This window comes from Galeopterus variegatus, unplaced genomic scaffold (assembly GCF_000696425.1).
Source record: "Galeopterus variegatus unplaced genomic scaffold, G_variegatus-3.0.2 Scaffold319, whole genome shotgun sequence".
Taxonomy (NCBI): Eukaryota; Metazoa; Chordata; class Mammalia; order Dermoptera; family Cynocephalidae; genus Galeopterus; species Galeopterus variegatus.
In genome coordinates this window covers 266,039-275,699 of record NW_007726430.1, presented here as the reverse complement: position 1 = coordinate 275,699, position 9,661 = coordinate 266,039, and the positions used below count along the sequence as shown (strand labels likewise).

General features: G+C 57.5%; 2 protein-coding genes across 2 annotated transcripts in view; one reads left to right on the top strand and one right to left on the bottom strand.

The window, feature by feature from the left end:
* MACROD1 (MACRO domain containing 1) overlaps positions 1-9,661 on the bottom strand; it is a 175,820-nt gene that overhangs the window by 103,020 nt on the left and 63,139 nt on the right.
* LOC103586212 (leucine-rich repeat transmembrane protein FLRT1) overlaps positions 3,412-9,661 on the top strand; it is a 17,820-nt gene continuing 11,570 nt past the window's right edge. The window contains exon 1 of the mRNA XM_008567430.1: positions 3,412-3,495. The gene's annotated coding sequence lies outside the window, so the exon portion shown is untranslated. The remainder of the gene's footprint in view (positions 3,496-9,661) is intronic.

Here is a 9,661-nt window from a genome sequence, read left to right as displayed (position 1 = left end):
CCCCCCCCCGTACTGATCCCCTGGGACCTCACAGATTCCTTCTGTCCTCAGTTAACCCGACTAACTGCATAGAAAGTCCACGCACAACCACCAACTTTGCACTGTGTGGTCCCACTCACTGGATCAAGTAGCTGCCCACTGCGGGGGCTGTGGCTCTGGTGGTAGGTGTCTGCCAGGCAGGCATATTTACATATGTATTCCTGGTTCAGTGAGTGCAGGTGGCTACTAATGATCCTCATTACGCACCCACACATGGGAAGTGTCACAGTGCTGCCTGGGAGCTCACGCCTCCCCAGCCAGCCAGCCAGGCTCACTTGGAAAACCAGTGCCCACCCCAAACGCCTGAGAGGCCCCATCACCCAGGGTGGAGACACCAAAGAGCCTGGCATCTGAGCACGAGGGTTCCCAGGAGGCTCTGCAGGTCCCAGAGAAGGTGTGGGGTGAGGGGTGCAGCAGGAAAGGTAGGGCAGGGACGTGCAAAGCTGGACGGGCACCAAGAGCCTTGCTCAGACCTTTGGTTTTTTTAAGTGAAGAGGCAGAATAAGGAGTTCACTGGGTGCATTTTAAAGCACCTACTGTGTACAAGGCACAGAGCCAGGTGCTGGGGGATCCAGTCTCAAATCCTCCCTTGAAGCCAGGGAGACGATTCCTTTCATAATATTACATCATTGTCATGGTTCGTGAGACCACACACACCGAGAGGGAGGGCGGCCCATGCAGCAGTGGGGTGACCTTTGACTAATTCTTACAGGATGGGAACCATGCAGGGAAGGACCAGCTTGGGGCGGTAAGGGGCAGTGGTAGGAGACTCAGCTATGGCAGGGCAGGGGCCAGGCCTCATGGGGCCCTAGACATGCCATATGAGCCCTGCCTTATCCTGAGAGCTGTGGGAGGGGCTGGAGGCAAACAGACCGGCAGGACGAACGTGCCTTCTTCCTGGAGTCATCGTTTCAAAACGCTCTCTCTCCCTGCTGGGGAGGCAGTGGCATGGGCTGGCTGGAGCCACGGCTCCGAGGACACGGACGCCACCCTCTCTAAATGCTGAGGACCCCACCCCCAGCAGTATACAGCAATTTCCTTGCCCTGGCCAGGGAGGCAGATGACCTCATTGGACTCTTTCCATCTCTTGCTTTCATAGAGAAATTACAATTTATAATTGGATGAAATCACACGGTGGTAATAGTTATTAAGGGCTTGTGTTGGGGCCGCCTCTCTCATTCCTCACGCAGGGACTCTGTCCTCATCTCCCCTCCTGTCCAACCCCCACTCTGCCCCTTCCAGGGGGCTGAGCCTGCTCACACCTAGAGTGTTATAGCCAGGCCCTGGCCACCGATGTCCCACGGGGTTTGCTGGCTCTTAAACCTCCTTCCTCCTGGGGAGGCTTGTCCCGAGAAACCCCCACCTCACTTGCCAGCCCCATCAACCTCAGCCTGCCCCCACCTGGCCAGCACACACCCTTCTCACATGCACTCTCGGCCAAGCTGTGAACCCAGTGGGCATCCACCCCCCCCAGTTCTGGTGCTGGGCTTATTAAAACACGTACCCTAGATAGCCTTGTTTCTATTTGGGATGGCCTACACACCCTTCTCACATGCACTCTCGGCCAAGCTGTGAACCCAGTGGGCATCCACCCCCCCCCAGTTCTGGTGCTGGGCTTATTAAAACACGTACCCTAGATAGCCTTGTTTCTATTTGGGATGGCCCCGGACAACAAACATTTCTCAAATCAGCCACCTTCAGCCCTTCAAAGGAAAGTGTCCAGATGCAGCTGAGCCCATCTGGATCCGATTTCAAACCAGAGCTAACACTCTCAGATGTGTAATAAAAGCCCTTTTCCAAAGAGGGGCTCCTGCAGGGGGAATAAGGACACCAGGGCACTGTGGGCCTTCCACATGCCATGCTAATGAGGAGGGCTCAGGGTTTTGTTTTGGATTCCAGGGAACACCCTGCCCTGCCCCCCACGTCTCTGCAGAAGGGAAGGGCAGCTGGGAGTGTGGAGGACTGACCCTGGCCTGGGAAGTGGGGCAGTTGCAGGAGGGCCAGGGACACCGAGACCCAACTTCCCCAGTTCCTTGATGCTCATGCTTCCCACGGTGCGGGAAAGGAAGTGCTTGTTCTGGAAGCCCGGCCACGGTGGCCCAGTTGGAGCCTTTGAATGACAGTTAGCAAGAAGAGCAGGTGCTGGGGGAAACGGAGCCAGCTCTGGGCTGGGCGGATGGCCCCTGCAGAGCCAGGAGCTCTCAAAACTTTGCTTTTCTCTTCCCAGTCCTTCCGCCCCCAGGAGAAGGAAACCCAGTAGCTGCGAGGAAGGGCGGGCTGCACGGCCAGCTTTGCTATCTGGATTTGGAAAGAGACTGGGGATGGGGGAGGATCATCCCAGACCCCTCCCTGGCTCATGGGATAGTTACATTTAAGAAAAGAAGATCCAAAGGGATGGAGGAAAGGGGGCTGCAGCCCAGCCTGCCTTGATGGTTACGTGTCCCCATGTGGTTCCTCATTTCTTTGGGCTTAATCGCTTGCTTTGTTTTTGGCAGGTGAGGAGGCAGGAAGTGGCTGAGAAGGACTCCAACTATTTTGGATAGACAAGACCAGGGGTAAAGCAGGAATAACCATCCTCCCCACCTCCCCAGCAAGAAAACCTCCTCTACAAACAGGAGCAGCCAAGCAGGACTGAGCCCTTGGCCCCCAAAGCATCTTCCCAAAGAAAGGCCTGTGGGGCCTGACAGCTCAGTGGCACATGTCAGCAGCTGCAGCCCCACAGTGAACATCTGAACTCCTCAGCAGGGTAATGGATGCCCTCCTTTCCTCTGGAGACACAGCCTGAGTGGCAGGAATACCGATTCTTTAGAGAGTGGCTCCCTCTCAGCTCTGTCACGCAAGAACGCTCTCTGCACCCGGCCCATTCTGCCAAGTGACTTAAAGGGATTAAAAAAAAAAAAAAACGTTGGTAAAGAAAAAGGGGGTAAAAGCCACACGGAGGCCTTTCAGAGGTGGTGGCGGCCGACAGACAAAAGGCCAGAGTTCAAAGAGGGACGTGGAAGTAGCCAGCAGCCAGCGGCCACCCTTCCTGGGGATGGGCACCAGGCCGTAGGGCATGCCCGGGAAGCAGGGGGTCGGAACACCCTCAAGCCACGCTTGGGAGTCCTGGGGCCACGGGGGCCACCCCTGTGCGCCCTGCACGCATGCTCCTCATTCGAGGGGGAGAAGCCAGCAGCGCCCGTGGCTTTGGGTGCCAAGGATGCTGATGGGGACCAGCAGCCTCATCTGAACGTGAGAAGCCCAGGAGACCGAAGCACAGGATCCCTTTCCTGTGCCCCTGGGTGCCCCTGGCACCCTAGGTCTGCCCCTGCGTGGCGCCCAGCCTGCTGGCCGAGGGACCGGGAATGTGAGTGCAGCCAGGGACCATTGCATCTCAAGGCGCGACATCGGCAGGGGCCTCTGGAGCAGCCACCCAGGTCGGACCCAGCAAGCTCCAGGGCTGCAGCAGCGAAGGAGGTAAGGCGGAATGGCAGAAGGGTAGCCCAGGAAAGTGGGCAATGGCGCTTCTAGCCCAGAGAGGGTGTAGTGGTCAAGACCACTGGGTCCCGATGCCCAAAGCCCCCTTCCTAGACAGGGTCACAGTGGGGCATCTCAGAGCTGCCCAGGTCTGCAGCTCCATCCCACACACGCACACAGTTCACGCAACCATCCGGTGGATCCCCTGCCCGGCGCTGCTGGGCTCTACCCTGCTGTGGATGGAGCCGGGATGTAGGGAAGGCCCCTCCTGAGGGAAACCTCCGCAAGGGGGAAGTCGGGTCTCATCTTGAGCCCCACTCTGCCAGGATTGCAAGACTGTGAGTTCCCAGTTCCACCCTAAGGATGCAGCAGGAAGCCTTGGGGGGCGGCGAACGGGCAGGAGTTTTGATGACCTGGGCCATTGGCCATGACACCTGCTGCCCTTGAGCTGGAGGGAGTCCCAAGTGCCCTCCATCCGGGCCTGCTTATGCTCTAGCCAGGGGGACCCAGGCTGGGGTTGTATCCAAAGCCATCAGCCAAGGCCTTGTTCCTGTTGACCCGTGGGCATCATCTGCTCTGGCTTCCAGTTCAGCCCCTTTGTTGGTGAGAGGGGTGACCTGAGGCCCAGAGACGGGCAGCGAGTGTCCCAAGGTCGCACAGCAGGCCCAGGCTGTGCGCACTCCTTCCGTCTTCAGCCGATCCCGCCAGGGTGGGGCGGGCTGGGGGCGGGGCCCTGCCTGGGGGCGGGGCCTACTGCTGCCTCTGCAAACACGAATCCCTGGCAACCGAGCGGCATCGCCTTGGGCAGGGCAGGGAAGCCCCAATTCATTACCAAGATGGGAAATGACACTTCCCTGCGCTCTTCCCCAGGAGAGGGGCTGATTTATGATCGCACCAGGGCCCGGGACATTCGTCAGCACGGCGCGGCACGCACGTCCTCTGCGGGGGCATTAATAGCCGTGTTATTAGCCACTGGCGTGAAAGATGCCCTGCGGATGGGCTATTTGCTGTTATTTATTATAAAGACGCACCAGCCCAGCAGCGGGGCCCTCAAGGGTGCCTGAGCCCCGCTCGGTCCCTGCCCGAGCCCACGAGACCCTGCCACTCCCTGCATCCCTGCCACAGGGCACCTTGCCCCACATTTGTCCCTACTCTCCTCCCAGCACCTAGGAGGGGTTGGGGAGTAATTCCTGGGGCTGAGGCCCCGCAGGCCTGCTGCCCCAGGTATTTATGGAGAGTTTCTCAGCGGGCTCCATACAGCTTCCTTCCACCCCAAAGGCAGGCAAGCAAAAGGGAACAAACCGGCCTGTGGGGCCAGACAGACCTGGGTTGGGCCTTGGCCCTCCAGTTGTGAGCAGTGTGACCTTAGGCAGGTCCCTTCCCCTCCCTGAGTGTGCTTCCCCTTGTGCATGGGGACACAGGCCTGGCACGGCTGTGGCCAGCTGGAAAGGATAAGATCCCAAGACAGGCCCAGTTAGCTACTGCTAGTGCTGACAGACCTGACTCACAGGGCTAGAGGGGTCTGCACACCTGCTGGTGGGGGAAAGCATCCCCCAGGGGACCCTGCTTGAGTTGGGACACTGTCTGCCATCACCCTGCGCACACCAACCCCCTGGGAAAGGGTTTAGAGTTTGGTGCTGAAGCCCTAGGAAAGTGGGTCAGGGGAGGGCTGACCACAGCTGCTGGAGCGTCCTGTCTCTGTCCCTTCCACTCTCCAGGCCTCAGGTTTTCTTCATTTGTCAAAAGCAGATAATCTTGAGGGTATTTCAGCTCCCCAATTCCATGGTCCTGAGGTTCCACCCATGTATCTGTGGGGTGGGAAGGAAGGGTAAAGGCCATCTGTAGGCAAGTGGAGCCAGCCCCTGATGCCTGGAGACAGACCTATATTGGGCAGTGCCAGGCTGGCCAGCCCATATCAGAGGTTCAAGCAGGGACAGCCAGGAGCCTTCCTGGGTTTGCTTCCTCTGGGGCTGGGGAGGCCCCCGGGCAGCCGAGAAGGGCAGAGAGAGACCTGGGGAGGGAAGAGCACAGGACAGCCAGTCTGAGGCCTGGGTTTGTGTCAGCTCCTTTACCCCTGCTGCACGATGCAGCTTTTGCTTCCTCTGGGGCTGGGGAGGCCCCCGGGCAGCCGAGAAGGGCAGAGAGAGACCTGGGAAGGGAAGAGCACAGGACAGCCAGTCTGAGGCCTGGGTTTGTGTCAGCTCCTTTACCCCTGCTGCACGATGCAGCTAGTCCCTCTGCCTCTTTGGGCTGCTATGGCGAGGGCATCCTGGGCCATTGTGACCTCCTGGAGTGAGGCTGAGGAAGGGCCAGCCTCCCTCTCTTCTCCTGCTGCCTGGTCCTGGGTTTCAGATTCTGGGGCCTCCTTTTTAGCATCATCATTCATTCATTCATTCATTCATTCAACAGATGTTTACTGAGCACCTTTTGTGCCAGGCTCCCTGCTAGGCACAAGACAGACCATATTTTGACTGTAGGAGTTTCCATTCTAGTGGAAACTCTGGGAAGAGCCAGACAATCAACTGGTAATGATAAACAGAAGAATCCCACTGGGAGCAGCGCCTGCCTCCCACCAGCCCCATCAGGGATGCTCACAGCTCCTGAGAGGCCCCACCCCTCCCAGGCCCAGAGCCAAGCCTCTGATTTATGATCAGTGAGCATCACTCATCACCAGCCTTTCCTGGTCACACTGCTCCTCTCCTGGTCCCTTGCTGTGGTCCAGGATCCTGCTGGCTGCTGAGGAGCCCAGCAGTGCAGACTCCGCAGCCCTGGCCCTTGTTCTTGGGGACTGTCACCAGCCCTGGTCTGCCCTCTCTCTTCCTTCTCCTGGACCCTCCAAAATAAAGGCCCTTAGGCCCCGTTCCTCCCCTCTGAAACTCCACTGGGCCTTCTTTTTTCCTTACCCAAAGGAATTAAGTCTCAGTCTAGACAGCTTTTCTAAAAAATGGACACAGACAGAAATATCAGGTGCAGGAGCATCTTATTAAATAATGCCGAGAAAAAGGAACAAAATTACACGTGTCTGCTTTCATCCCGCCACCCCTTCCTGGCCCTGAGTAGTTTAATATCGAACACTGTTATCAATATAATTAACCTCCTAAGACGCAATTTTAAAGTCTTGTTTTTTAAAGCGATTTCCATTCTCTGAAGTTGAGGACGTCCCACCGCCTGGTACCAGCACCGCCCCTACGGCCTACGCAGTTAGGTGAACTCGCAATGCATTTTTAGTGGATTTGCATACCTGTCTGCAATTACTGCCAGTGATAACAGCTGATGCATAATGCATGCAGCATGAAATTAGAAAAATAATTAACTTTAGGTTTTAAAAGAATCCTTGCCCCCACCCCCATGCATTACAAGTTCTAAGTGGCACCAGTGATGAGATCCAGGAGCAAAGTTGTTTGGGGTGATGGGTGTAGCTGGCTGGCACCCTCTTTCCTAGGAGCCAGGGTTAGAAGGTCCTTGAGGGTCATGGCATCCAGCCCCTTGCCCAAAGGGAGATGCCTCTGGTGAGTCTGCAGCACCTGAGGCATCTGCTTGAACTGGGGCTTGGAAAAGCCCCACTCACACAAAAGACTCAAGTTCCCCTCCTCACCTGCAGTTGACATCTGGACCTCAGGGAAGGGCTGCCCATTGCTGATAACAGTAATGGCTCCCTCATTCCGAATACCACTCTGCCAAGAACTGAAAGTAACCTAATTTTATCCTCACAATGGCCCCATTTTACAGATGAAGACTTAAGACCCAAGGCGACCCACAGTAGCCCAAGCAGCTGGACTGAACCCAGGCAAGACATTGGGCTCCTTGCCCTCATAGAAGAGGGGCTTCCTGGGGTGGCAGGGAGCTCTCCCTAGGCCTCCCTGAGCATGTGTTTCACCTGCCTTCCTCCCTCCGTCTTGCTTGTAACTGAGTCCCCAGAAACGCAGGGTCCCTCGTTAATTTAAACAAAGGCTTGCTGAGGCCCCATCACAGAGATGGATGTGACCCTGCCTTGGTGGAGCTCCCATTGGGAGGGGCAGGTCAAGCCACCAGCCACTGCTCCCTGTGGAGCTGGGGTCCCATGGCCTTTCCCCTTCTGGTTCTGAGAATCTACTTCCGTCCATCCACAGTCTGCCCTTTACACCTCACTCCTGCTCTGCCAGTGAGGACTTGAAAGCCTGGCAAGGTTTAGAGAAGACACTGTGAATTCTTCTTGCAGAAAGGACTGGGAAAGGGAAAAACACCTGCAAGAGACCCCACCTGGGGGATGGGAAGAGGGGAGAGAAGCTGGAGGACCTGGGGGTCTGCAGCAGCCACACACCAATGCTGGGCCACACGGGCAGCCAAATCCCTCAGGACTGGCCAATCTTGGGATTTGGTAGAAGTGACAGCCCAGACCTGTGAACAGGGAAGAGGCTGAGGTGTGGGTCGGGGTGGTGGAGAAGTGGCCAATAGACCCCTCTACATACCTTCCAGAAATTTACATGCATGTGAGCATGTATGTCTTCCCTATAAACCTGCTAGAGATGCAGGACACTCCCCCTCCTCAAATGGCCCTGACCCCCCACCCTACAAGGGGGCAGGAGGAGAGGCCAGAGCAAGGCCCAGGCCAGACAGGGATGGGAGGCTGTTTCCTCGCTGGCTGCAGGATGTGCCTGGGACAGGCTCTGTGATTAGAAAACAGCACCCCGAGCTTCCACGAGGGCCAGGAGGCAGCAGCCAGGGTCCCTGGCAAAGGTGGAGCAGCAGCCGTGGGGGCTCCGTGAAAGCACCGTGAATTTCGCTGCCTTGGAAGGGCACCACAGATGAGTGTTGATGTGCCCGCTCAGCTCATGGTCCCCCACTGTTCCCCAAAACCTGGGAACCAGGAGGAAAGGCTGACAGCCTCTCCCCCATTGTGTGAAACTGAGTAGCAGCTCCGCAAAGGGTTTTATGCACCAGGAGTGCAGCTTCTGGGGAAAGGCTGCCAAAGGGGGGCTGGAGAGAAGAGAGGGATGGAAGCCTCGGGAATTATTGGAGGGGGGGTATTTCATGGAAGACATAAGAAATTAGCTCTGATCATTTACTTACACACTGGGGCAGGGAGCGTCAGACCTGCCTGGCAGAGACCAGCCTGGCCACTGGGCAAGGGAGGCCCAGCTAGACCCACAAGCCTACCCGGCTAGAGGCTTTGCCCACCCTCCCTCCTCCCCTGGCCCCAGGGGCCCTGGACATGACTTTGGGAGCTGGAAGGACCTCTGGCCCAGCCACTGCTCTCCCACCCATTTGATAAATGAGGAAGTGGCAGTTCAGAGAGGGGAGAGGACTTGCCCCCAGAACACGGCAGGCTGGCAGCAGGGCTGTGCCAAGAATCTGGACTTGGCCCTGTGCTCTTTCCAGGACTCAGGCGGCTCTGAGCTGCCCTCCTGAGCCCCTCCCACCACCACCATGCATGGTCCATCTCCTCCTCTCACCACCCCGTGCCCTGCCCCTGTACTCCAGCTGCCCTGCCTTCAAGCCTGACACATGCTTTCCCACCTCAGGGCCTTTGCACATGCTAGGAAGGATCTGCTGACCAGTGAACGGGTGAGAGGTTGTGGCCTCAGGAATGGTACCTCACTTAGGGGCAGGGGGCTCAGGGAAGGCTGAGGCCTGAGGGAGGGTAGGGCTGTGCCATGTGAAGAGGGACGGGAAGAGGGCAGAGCCATTGCCAAGGCAGATGAACAGGCAAACTTGAGGTACCCAGCCAGGCTGCCCTCGCAAGGGGCTGTGGAGAGGGATGGCCACTCGTCTCTCTGTGCCACCCCAGGGTCTGGAACAGAGGAGCTCAGTAAACAGGACCCTCTGCTTGCCTTGAGCTGCTCCCAGAGACTCCTCCCTGAGCCTGTCTGCTGGATCAACTGGAGGGAAAGGCCTGGCTGAGACTCCTGCTAGGGGAGTGGACTTAGGCACTGGCTTGGGCTCCCCTGACCAGCTGGCTAGCGTGCCTATCCTCAACCCCCATTATGGGGTTTGTAACAACCCAGTGAGCATTCCAGTGCCCCCTCTGTCCCAGGCCACCTGCTGAGGGGCACAGTAAGAGCAAGAGGCGAGGGGCTTTGCTCTGTCTGAGCCCCGGCTCCCCTCCCCCCAACTTCTGCCCTGGCCTCTTTCTTTTTTTTTTTTTTTTCTTTTTGTCTTTTTTCGTGACCGGTAACGGGATCGCAAC